Below are 13511 nucleotides of genomic sequence, written 5' to 3'. Positions count from 1 at the left end.
CTGAACATCAGAAACCATCAGGTCTTCTACAACAACCTGAAATCCCGAAATGGAAATGAGAAAACATTACCATGGATTTCATTACTAAATTGCCAAGGACTGCAAGTGGTTATGATACTATTTGGGTAATAGTTGATCGTCTCACCAAGTCAGCACACTTCCTGCCAATAAGAGAAGATGACAAGATGGAGAAGTTAGCACGAATGTATTTGAAGGAAGTCGTCTCCAGACATGGAATACCAATCTCTATTATCTCTGATAGGGATGGCAGATTTATTTCAAGATTCTGGTAGACATTACAGCAAGCATTAGGAACTTGTCTAGACATGAGTACTGCCTATCATCTACAAACTGATAGGCAGAGCGAAAGGACGATACAAATGCTTGAAGACATGCTACGAGCATGTGTTATTGATTTCGGAAACAGTTGGGATCGACATCTACCATTAGCAGAATTTTCCTACAACAACAGGTATCATTCAAGCATTGAGATGGCGCCGTTTGAAGCACTTTATGGTAGAAAGTGCAGGTCTCCGATTTGTTGGAGTGAAGTGGGGGATAGACAGATTACGGGTCCGGAGATAATACAAGAAACTACCGAGAAGATCATCCAAATTCAACAACGGTTGAAAACCGCCCAAAGTCGACAAAAGAGCTACGCCGACATTAAAAGAAAAGACATAGAATTTGAAATTGGAGAGATGGTCATGCTTAAGGTTGCACCTTGGAAAGGTGTTGTTCAATTTGGTAAACGAGGGAAATTAAATCCAAGGTATATTGGACCATTCAAGATTATTGATCGTGTCGGACCAGTAGCTTACCGACTTGAGTTACCTCAACAACTTGCGAATGTACATAACACTTTCCACGTCTCGAATTTGAAGAAATGTTTTGCTAAAGAAGATCTCACTATTCCGTTGGACGAAATCCAAATCAATGAAAAACTTCAATTCATTGAAGAACCCGTCGAAATAATGGATCGTGAGGTTAAGAGACTTAAACAAAATAAGATACCAATTGTTAAGGTTCGATGGAATGCTCGTAGAGGACCCAAGTTCACCTGGGAGCATGAAGATCATATGAAGAAGAAATACCCGCATCTATTTCCAGAAGATTCGTCAACACTTTCAACAGCTTAAAATTTCGGGACGAAATTTATTTAACGGGTAGGTACTGTAGTGACCCGAATTTTTCCATGTTTTTATATATTAAATGAAATTGATATTTACATGATTAAATGTTTCCAACATGTTAAGCAATCAAACTTGTTAAGACTTGATTAATTGAAATAGGTTTCATATAGACAATTGACCACCCAAGTTGACCGGCGATTCACGAACGTTAAAACTTGTAAAAACTATATGATAACATATATATGGATATATATATATAGTTAACATGATATTATGATAAGTAAACATATCATTAAGTATATTAACAATGAACTACATATGTAAAAACAAGACTACTAACTTAATGATTTTGAAACGAGACATATATGTAACGATTATCGTTGTAACGACATTTAATGTATATATATCATATTAAGATATATTAATACATCATGATATCATGATAATGTAATAATTTAACATCTCATTTGGTTTAATAAACAATCGGTTAACAATATTTAACAAGATCGTTAACCTAAAGGTTTCAAAACAACACTTACATGTAACGACTAACGATGACTTAACGACTCGGTTAAAATGTATATACATGTAGTGTTTTAATATGTATTCATACACTTTTGAAAGACTTCAAGACACTTATCAAAATACTTCTACTTAACAAAAATAATTACAATTACATCCTCGTTCAGTTTCATCAATAATTCTACTCGTATACACCCGTATTCGTACTCGTACAATACACAGCTTTTAGATGTATGTACTATTGGTATATACACTCCAATGATCAACTCTTAGCAGCCCATGTAAGTCACCTAACATATGTGGGAACCATCATTTGGCAACTAGCATGAAATATCTCATAAAATTACAAAAATATGAGTAATCATTCATGACTTATTTACATGAAAACAAAATTACATATCCTTTATATCTAATCCATACACCAACGACCAAAAACACCTAAAAACACTTTAATTCTTCAATTTTCTTCATCTAATTGATCTTTCTTAAGTTCTATCTTCAAGTTCTAAGTGTTGTTCATAAATTGTACAAGTTCTAGTTTCATAAAATCAAGAACACTTCCATGTTTGCTAGCTTACTTCCAATCTTGTAGAGTGATCATACAACCTCAAGAAATCTTTATTATTTACAGTAAGATATCTTTCTAATATAAGGTAATACTCATATTCAAACTTTGATTCAATTTTTATAACTATAACAATCTTATTTCGAGTGGAAATCTTACTTGAACTTGTTTTCGTGTCATGATTCTGCTTCAAGAACTTTCAAGCCATCCAAGGATCCTTTGAAGCTAGATCCATTTTTCTCATTTCTAGTAGCTTTATCCAGAAAACTTTAGGTAGTAATGATATTCATAACATCATTCAATTCATACATATAAAGCTATCTTATTCGAAGGTTTAAACTTGTAATCACTAGAACATAGTTTAGTTAATTCTAAACATGTTCGCAAACAAAAGTTAATCCTTCTAACTTGACTTTTAAAATCAACTAAACACATGTTCTATATCTATATGATATGCTAACTTAATGATTTAAAACCTGGAAACACGAAGAACACTGTAAAACCGGACATACGCCGTCGTAGTAACACCGCGGGCTGTTTTGGGTTAGTTAATTAAAAACTATGATAAACTTTGATTTAAAAGTTGTTCTTCTGGGAAAATGATTTTTCTTATGAACATGAAACTATATCCAAAAATCATGGTTAAACTCAAAGTGGAAGTATGTTTTCTAAAATGGTCATCTAGACGTCGTTCTTTCGATTGAAATGACTACCTTTACAAAAATAGAGTTTAATATGAAACCATAGCAATTTAATTCACTCAAAACGGATTTAAAATGAAGAAGTTATGGGTAAAACAAGATTGGATAATTTTTCTTGTTGTAGCAATGTGAAAATTGGTAACAAATCTATATTAATCATATCCTAGCTAACTTATATTGTATTATACATGTATTCTAATATATTATGTAATCTTGGAATACCATATACACGTATGCAAATGTTTTGACATATCATATCGACCCATGTGTATATATTATTTGGAACAACCATAGACACTCTATATGCAGTAATGTGGGAGTTAGCTATACAGGGTTGAGGTTGATTCCAAAAATATATATACTTTGAGTTGTGATCTAGCCTGAGACGTGTATACACTGGGTCGTGGATTGATTCAAGATAATATATATCAATTTTTTTCTGTACATCTAACGTTGGACAACTAGTTGTAGGTTACTAACGAGGACAGCTGACTTAATAAACTTAAAACATCAAAATGTATTAAAAGTGTTGTAAATATATTTTGAATATACTTTGATATATATGTACATATTTGTTATAGGTTCGTGAATCGACCAGTGGCCAAGTCTTACTTCCCGACGAAGTAAAAATCTGTGAAAGTGAGTTATAGTCCCACTTTTAAAATCTAATATTTTTGGGATGAGAATACATGCAGATTTTATAAATGATTTACAAAATAGACACAAGTACGTGAAACTACATTCTATGGTTGAATTATCGAAATCGAATATGCCCCTTTTTATTAAGTTTGGTAATCTAAGAATTAGGGAACAGACACCCTAATTGACAAGAATCCTAAAGATAGATCTATTGGGCCTAACAAACCCCATCCAAAGCACCGGATGCTTTAGTACTTCGAAATTTATATCATATCCGAAGGGTGTCCTGAAATGATGGGGATATTCTTATATATGCATCTTGTTAATGTCGGTTACCAGGTGTTCACTATATGAATGATTTTTATCTCTATGTATGGGATGTATATTGAAATATGAAATCTTGTGGTCTATTGTTACGATTTGATATATATAGGTTAAACCTATAACTCACCAACATTTTTATTGACGTTTAAAGCATGTTTATTCTTAGGTGAATACTAAGAGCTTCCGATGTTGCATACTAAAATAAGGACAAGATTTGGAGTCCATGTTTGTATGATATTGTGTAAAAACGACATTCAAGAAACATATGTCGATGTAATATATTTCTATTATAAACCATTATGTAATAGTCGTGTGTAAACAGTATATTTTAGATTATCATTATTTGATAATCTACGTAATGCTTTTGAAACCTTTATTGATAAAATAAAGGTTATTGTTGTTTTAAAAATGAATGCAGTCTTTGAAAAACGTCTCATATAGAGGTCAAAACCTCGCAACGAAATCAATTAATATGGAACGTTTATAATCAATATGAACGAGACATTTCATTTACGATTCGATACCACCTGGGGAAGGCGAATGTGGTAGCTGACGCTTTGAGTAGAAAGGACAGAGAGCCTATACGGGTAAAAGCTATGAATATAATTATTCGTACTAACCTTACTACTCAAATAAAGGAGGCGCAACAGGGGTTTGTAAAAGAAGGAAAGTTGAAGAATGAGATACCCAAAGGATCAGAGAAAAATCTTAATATTCGGGAAGACGGAACCCGATATAGGGCTGATAGAATTTGGGTACCAAGGTTTGGAGATGTGAGAGAAATGGTACTTAAAGAAGCACATAAAACCAGATATTCAATACATCCTGGAGCGGGGAAGATGTATAAAGATCTCAAGAAACACTTTTGGTGGCCGGGTATGAAAGCCGATATTGCTAAATATGTTGGAGAATGTTTGACATGTTCTAAGGTCAAAGATGAACATCAAAAATCATCTAGTCTACTACAACAACCTAAAATCCCGGAATGGAAATGGGAAAACATTACCATGGATTTCATTACTAAATTGCCAAGGACTGCAAGTGGTTATGATGCTATTTGGGTAATAGTTGATCGTCTCACCAAGTCAGCACACTTCCTGCCAATGAGAAAAGATGACAAAATGGAGAAGTTGGCGCGATTGTATTTGAAGGAGGTTGTCTCCAGACATGGAATACCCGTCTCTATTATCTCTGATAGGGATGGTAGATTTGTTTCAAGGTTCTGGAAGACGTTGCAACAAGCATTGGGGACTCGTCTAGACATGAGTACTTCCTATCATCCACAAACTGATGGGCAGAGCAAAATGACGATACAAACGCTTGAAGACATGCTACGAGCATGTGTTATTGATTTCGGAAATAGTTGGGATCGACACCTACCTTAGCAGAATTTTCCTACAACAACAGTTATCATTCTAGTATTGAGATGGCACCATTTGAGGCACTATATGGTAGAAAGTGCAGGTCTCCAATTTATTGGAATGAAGTGGGGGATAGACAGATTACGGGTCCGGAGATAATACAAGAAACTATAGAGAAAATCATCCAAATTCAACAACGATTGAAAACTGCCAGAGTCGACAAAAGAGCTACGCGGACAGTAAAAGAAAAGATATAGAGTTTGAAATTGGAGAAATGGTCATGCTTAAGGTTTCACCTTGAAAAGGCGTTGTTCGATTTGGTAAACGGGGGAAACTAAATCCAAGGTACATTGGACCATTCAAGAATATAGATCGTGTCGGACCAGTAGCTTACTAACTGGAGCTACTTCAACAACTCACGGCTGTACATAACACTTTCCACGTCTCGAATTTGAAGAAATGTTTTGCTAAAAAAGATCTCACTATTCCGTTGGACGAAATCCAAATCAATGAAAAACTTCAATTCATTGAAGAACCCGTCGAAATAATGGATCGTGAGGTTAAGAGACTTAAGTAAAACAAGATACCGATTGTTAAGGTTCGATGGAATGCTCGTAGAGGACCCGAGTTCACCTAGGAGCGTGAAGATCAGATGAAGAAGAAATACCCGCATCTATTTTCAGAAGATTCGTCTACACCTTCAACAGCTTAAAATTTCGGGACGAAATTTATTTAACGGGTAGGTACTGTAGTGACCCGAACTTTTCCATGTTTATATATATTAATTGAGATTGATATTTACATGACTAAATGTTTCCATCGTGTTAAGCAATCAAACTTGTTAAGACTTGATTATATGAAATAAGTTTCATATAGACAATTGATCACCCAAGTTGACCGGCGATTCACGAACGTTACAAAATTGTAAAAACAACATGTCGTGGTATATATAGACATATATATATATGGTTGACATAAGATTATGATGAGTAAGTATCTCACTAAATATATTAACAATGTGTGATATACATAAGAAATGAGATTACTAAGTTAAGAAACTCGAAATGATGTATATAACGATTATCGTTATGATAACGTCTGCTAAATACATATGTATCATATTAAGATATTGATACACTATATTTAACATGATAAAATGATATTTAAATATATCATTAAGTGTGTTAACAATTAACTACATATGTAAAAACAAGACTACTAACTCAAGAATTACGAAACGAGACTTATATGTAACGATTATCGTTGTAACGATATTTTAATGTATATATCATATTAAGAGATATTCATACATCATAATATCATGATAATATAATAATTTAACATCTCATTTGATATAATAAACATTGGGTTAGCAACATTAATTGAGATCGTTAACTTAAAGGTTTCAAAATAACACTTACATGTAACGACTAACGAAGACTTAACGACTCCATTAGAATGTGTATACATGTTGTGTTTTGATATGTATTCTTACACTTTTGAAAGACTTCAAGACACATATCAAAGTACTTCTACTTAACAAAAATGCTTACAATTACATCCTCGTTCAGTTTCATCAACAATTCTACTCGTATGCACCCGTATTCGTACTCGTACAATACACAGCTTTTAGATGTATGTACTATTAGTATATACACTCCAATGATCAGATTTTTGTAGCCCATGTGAGTCACATAAACATGTGGGAACCATCATTTGGAAACTAGCATGAAATATCTCATTAAATTACAAAAATGTTAGTAATTATTCATGACTTATTTACATGAAAACAAAATTACATATCCTTTATATCTAATCCATATACCGACGAACAAAAACAACTACAAACACTTTTATTCTTCAATTTTCTTCATCTAATTGATCTCTCTCAAGTTTCATCTTCAAGTTCTAAGTGTTCTTTATAAATTCCATAAGTATAGTTTCATAAAAATCAAGAATACTACCAAGTTTGCAAGTTTACTTCCAAGCTTTCTAATCCATTCCAAGTAATCATCTAAGATCAAGGAACCTTTGTTATTTACAGTAGGTTATCTTTCTAATTCAAGATAATATTCATATTCAAACTTTGATTCAATTTCTACAACTATAACAATCTTATTTCGAGTGAAAATCTTACTTGAACTGTTTTCGTGTCATGATTTTGCTTCAAGAATTTTCAAGCCATCCAAGGATCCTTTGAATCTAGATCCATTTTTCTCATTTCCAGTAGTTTTATCCAGAAAACTTGAGGTTGTAATGATGTTCATAACATCATTCGATTCATACATATAAAGCTATCTTATTCGAAGGTTTAAACTTGTAATCACTAGAACATAGTTTAGTTAATTCTAAACTTATTCGCAAACAAAAGTTAATCCTTCTAACTTGACTTTTAAAATCAACTAAACACATGTTCTATATCTATATGATATGCTAACTTAATGATTTAAAACCTGGAAACGCGATGAACACCATAAAATCGAATATACGCCGTCGTAGTGAAACTGGGGGCTGTTTTGGTTTGAATAATTAAAAACTATGATAAACTTTGATTTAAAAGTTGTTCTTCTGGGAAAATGATTTTTCATATGAACATGAAACTATACACAAAAATCTTGGTTAAACTCAAAGTGAAAGTATGTTTTTCAAAATGGTCATCAAGATGTCGTTCTTTCGACGGAAATGACTACCTCTTTAGTAATTGACATGTAACTTAAATTTCCGACTATAAACCTATATCTTTTCTATTTGGATTCTTAAATTAGAGTTCAATATGAAACCATAGCAATTTGATTCACTCAAAACGGATTTAAAATGAAGAAGTTATGGGTAAAACAAGATTGGATATTTTTGATCTTTTTAGCTACGGGAAATGTTTAACAAATCTATACAAATCATATCCTAGCTAACTTATATTGTATTATACATGTATTCTAATATATTATGTAATCTTAGGATACCATAGACACATATACAAATGTTTTGACATATCATATCGACCCATGTATATATATTATTTGGAACAACCATAGACACTCTATATGCAGTAATGTTGGAGTTAGCTATACAGGATTGAGGTTGATTCCAAAAATATATATACTTTGAGTTGTGATCTAGCCTGAGACGTGTATACACTGGGTCGTGGATTGATTCAAGATAATATATATCGATTTATTTCTGTACATCTAACTGTGGACAAAGGACAACTGACTTAATACACTCAAATCTTTAAAACATAATAAAAATGTTTGTAATTATATTTTGATCATACTTTGATATATATGTACATATTTGTATAGGTTCATGAATCGATCCGTGGCCAAGTCTTATTTTCGAGGAAGGAAATATCTGTAAAAGTGAGTTATAGTCCCACTTTTAAAAAATCTAATATTTTTGGGATGAGAATACATGCAGGTTTTATAAATGATTTACAAAATAGACACAAGTATGTGAAACTACATTCTATGGTTGAATTATCGAAATCGAATATGCCCCTTTTTATTAAGTCTGGTAATCTAAGAATTAGGAAACAGACACCCTAATTGACGCGAATCCTAAAGATAGATCTATTGGGCCTAACAAACCCCATCCAAAGTACCGGATGCTTTAGTACTTCGAAATTTATATCATATCCGAAGGGTGTCCCGGAATGATGGGGATATTCTTATATATGCATCTTGTTAATGTCGGTTACCAGGTGTTCACCATATGAGTGATTTTTATCTCTATGTATGGGATGTGTATTGAAATATGAAATCTTGTGGTCTATTGTTACGATTTGATATATATAGGTTAAACCTATAAATCACTAACATTTTTGTTGATGTTTAAAGCATGTTTATTCTTAGGTGAATACTAAGAGCTTTCACTGTTGCATACTAAAATAAGGACAAGATTTGGAGTCCATGTTTGTATGATATTGTGTAAAAACTGCTTTCAAGAAACATATGGTGATGTAATATATTTCTATTGTAAACCATTATGTAATGGTCGTGTGTAAACAGTATATTTTAGATTATCATTATTTGATAATCTACGTAATGTTTTTAAAACTTTTATTGATAAAATAAAGGTTATGGTTGTTTTAAAAATGAATGCAGTCTTTGAAAAACGTCTCATATAGAGGTCAAAACCTCGCAACGAAATCAATTAATATGGAACGTTTATAATCAATATGAACGGGACATTTCACTGACCCAGCGGGGTGGAGGTCCGGGAAAAGGCCACCCATTTCATTAGCCCAGTTCACCGCATCCTTCATCACCTTCTAGCAAAGACAATCCACCAAAAGACCCATCATAATGGGAACGTCACACTTTTTGATATGCAGCTTATGCACTCCATGTTCCAAAACCAGAACATACAAGTGCATACCTTTTGGCTCAGGTAATCACTGTTGAGAAATTATCAGCGTACACAGTTGAGCCACGTTTAGGAGCTGTTGCCATGAAGTTACTTAAGCGAATGCACATTTTGGGTGACGTAGAAGAAATGGGTTATAGGAGGGAATCTGAGTCGGAGGAGATTGGGTATAAGCTGCTGCACACTTGGCAGCTTATTCAGATACAGAATAGGTAGCTGATATTTCTAGCTAATCCATGGGTTGCAGGTTCAGTCGACCAGACTGTACCTAATGTGGTGATTATAGACTTTACGCCCGATCTTAGGACTAGGGATGGTAGGAGGAGAGCTCAGGGTTCGCAGGAACCGAAGGATGAGGATGATCCCACTTTACATGGTGAGCCCACTGATAGCGGTGCATAGATACATTCACCCGTGCACCATGGGGCCCCACCATACTACGATCCGTATCATTATCATATGGGAGACATGCCCGGGCCAGAGAAATGGTTTGTTGAGTCCGTGATGCTCCAGAAATTTCAGCACTTCACACATCATGTAGGAGAGCATTTCAACATCTCACCATATCCTTGGCCGCATCCTTTGATTGTTGCCCACAGAAGCCCAGAGACACCAGCACCAATTATCAGCATCCACCACCTCCTCCTCCTCAGAATCATTACATACAGCATACAGTCATTCCTTCTCATCGCGAGAGTAGAGCACATGGCTTGATGTGTTGGTCACCAGCATTTTCGAGACACCCATCCTCGGCACACACAGAGAGACACATCTGTTGATGCTCACATTTCAGCTTAGGATCAGGCTGTTAGCCAGGGTATGACTAAGGGTGTAACCCAGGGTTTTGGAGATCTGGATATGAAAAACAAATGGGGAAGAGATTTACAGGGAGGAGCAAGCTCGCATACGGGGCCGATGATTCACACCAGTACCTCATCTCTTATTAGACTGATTACGCGATCAGATGAGTTTCACATCGTAGTATCCTCAGGCACAAACACTATAGAGTGGGCACGAAGGTTTACCACCATCGAAGAGATGCGAGGATGAGGGCCAGTGAGACTTAAGGACACCACAACAACCCCGAACTAGCCGTATTGTATTCCGACCCTTCTCATTTTCCAGATCAGCAGTGACTGTACCCTTTACCATTTTTATTATGATTATCTATGATAGAATATACGCAATATACTAGAACACTTTCAATAGAATATACACAATATATTAGACCACTATAAACACTAAGTGTGGGATTGGCAACCCCATCAACATAAACTTAAAATAACAAAATACTTTTGAAAACTAAAGTGTGGGATACTTTGTATCCCTAACATTGAGGACAATGTTATTTTAAAGTGTGGGATAACAATATATTGCACATAAAGATTCTCGCAAAATCCTCAAGTGTTTAATAAACTGAATTTCTCAAAAATTTAAAACTTTTCAAGCTATATGAAACACTTAGGATTCCAGATTCTATAAATGATCAAAAAGTTATTACAAAATAGATAAAAAGGTAAAATAAAGTCGAAACATTTTTGCGAAAACCGAACCGATTCTCCAAAAGAGCATTGCATAACCAAAGGCACATTTCGATCTATTATAATTGTTATGAGGTGCCACAAATAAGGCCCAACAAGCACTCATTTTTAGTGCTTCACTATGCTTCCGTTGAGTGCGCCTATGTAATGTTGGCATCTCTAAATCAGAACTTGCTCTTTATCTGCATTTCGGAATCACACCTTTTGAAGAGAATTACTATGTTAGAAACCTCAGCTACTTGTGAAGAGAAAATACCCCCATTACATACTTCCATTTCCATTTTCACTCCCAAAAATTCACCATGAAACCATCAACCGCTATCCATTCTTTTTATTCACTTCATAAACAAAGAATTAAATCCCGAGGAAATCATAACTTTCGGGAAATCCTCTATAAAACCGCATTAGAAAATGCAAGCATCTAAGTCAAGTATCAAGAAGACCGCTGATAAAAAGGAAACCTCGAAGAGAAAAGCAAAAGATGCTTGCCAATATATATATATATATATATATATATATATATATATATATATATATATATATATATATATATATATATATATATATATATATATGTTCTGAAAAAAAGAGCGGAACCTAAAGATTCAAGAAAAGTACTCCCGGCAGTCAAAAAGAAGGATGCTCAGTCTGAAATTCCTGATAAAAAGCTGAAAGGATTACCGAAATCGATCTTTAAAAGAACTCCTATCTATCCAAAAAAGTTCTCCACAAACCAAACCTCCAATCACCATTCCTTCACAAAATAAGCTTAATATACAACTGAAAATTCTCTCAAATACGTGATGGAGATTTGAGTCTAGATCAAGCGTATGACGAAGAATGCAAACATGACTGGCTATGAGAGATTTCATTTCTTAGACCAATAGAACACCTGATAAACTTAAGTGATTTGAGTGACCCGAGTGAGATAGCTACAGTTTCTGTAACCCCCTCTCATGCTTGCGGAAATAAATTCGGGAATAACAAAAAGAATGAAGCCAAGTTTTCACTTTTGCTTCTTGCAAAACAAAGATCGCTTGATCACCACAAATAGGAATCTTCCATGTCTAAAGGATCAAAGGTTTCCTTGAGGACAAGTAAAGTCTAAGTGTGGGATAATTGATATCGGCTAAAAAGTCACATTTTTACCTCGATATTAGGGCCCAAAATAATAAAGTTCCAAGCATTAATGCCAAAATAATCACTTTGTCAGTTAATTTTTTAGATTTAGTAATTACAAAGACGATGCAAAAAGAATCAAGCGAAACGGAACTAAAACGAAGATTCTAGAACGAAAATGGTGAAAGACAAGTTACGACCCCGGAAACCAAGTTACGATCCCGGGAACAAGCAAAACGATCCAAGCAAACAGCAAACCAAGAAACCACACCGGCCTCCTGAGCTGGCCTGCCATGACGGCTTTCCAAATAGGCATCGGCCTACCACCGGCTACAAGAAACGAACATGGGAAACGAGCTGCCTGGCACCGGCCTGCCACGCCGGCCTGCCAGCCGTTACCCAGTCAAAACTCCATTATTAAACACCACTTTGCATCCCATTTTCACACACCTCTTCACACACTCTCACTACAATACACTTTCTCTCACTAGAAGCTTTCAAGGCCTTGTCACCTCCGAGCGGAAAATTAAGTACCCGAAGGCAAAACCGGCTAAGACATTTAACTCGCGTTTAATAGCTTATTTTATAAATTTTGGAAAATTTTATTTACTTAATCTCATGTTGTAGTATATATTTAATTACGAATGCGTGGGCTCGAGAATCGTTAGAAACGGAGCTAAAACAAAGATTCTAGAGCGAAAACGGTGAAAGACAAGTTACGATCCAGCAAAAACGACTTGCCAAACGGCCCGCCATAAGGGAAAACGGCCTACCAGCAAACAAGCATAAAAAATGGCTTACCCTGGTAAACAGCCTTGAAAAACATCCTGCCAAATGGCTTGCCAGTATGAAAAACGGCTTGCCAGGGGTTTTTCAGCAACTTATTTACAACTTTACCATTAAGCATTTCCTATAAATGGAGGCTTCATTCCATCATTTCAACACACACCTTCTTCACTTCTCTCTCTAAATATCTCTCTATTGTCTCTCTCTAGTGATCAGTAGGAGATTAGTTCTCTCTCTACTTTCTCTCTCTAAATTCTAGAGAGAAAAGTACAGAGATTAGAAAACGTAATTATCTCTCTATTGTCGCTCTCTAGTGATCAATAGGAGATTAGTATGTAGTTAGTAGTAGAAGCTATCAAGCATTGTAACGGTATGGATATTATGAACAAATAACAAGATGAAATCTTTCAAGCTTGACGGTAAAATTTTTGGACATTTTGTCTAAAAATCCTCATAGT

The sequence above is a fragment of the Rutidosis leptorrhynchoides genome, chromosome 10 (assembly GCF_046630445.1).
Source record: "Rutidosis leptorrhynchoides isolate AG116_Rl617_1_P2 chromosome 10, CSIRO_AGI_Rlap_v1, whole genome shotgun sequence".
In the NCBI taxonomy this organism is placed as follows: Eukaryota; Viridiplantae; Streptophyta; class Magnoliopsida; order Asterales; family Asteraceae; genus Rutidosis; species Rutidosis leptorrhynchoides.
The sequence above is the reverse complement of the archived record's forward strand: the minus strand, read 5'-3'. Positions refer to the sequence as shown.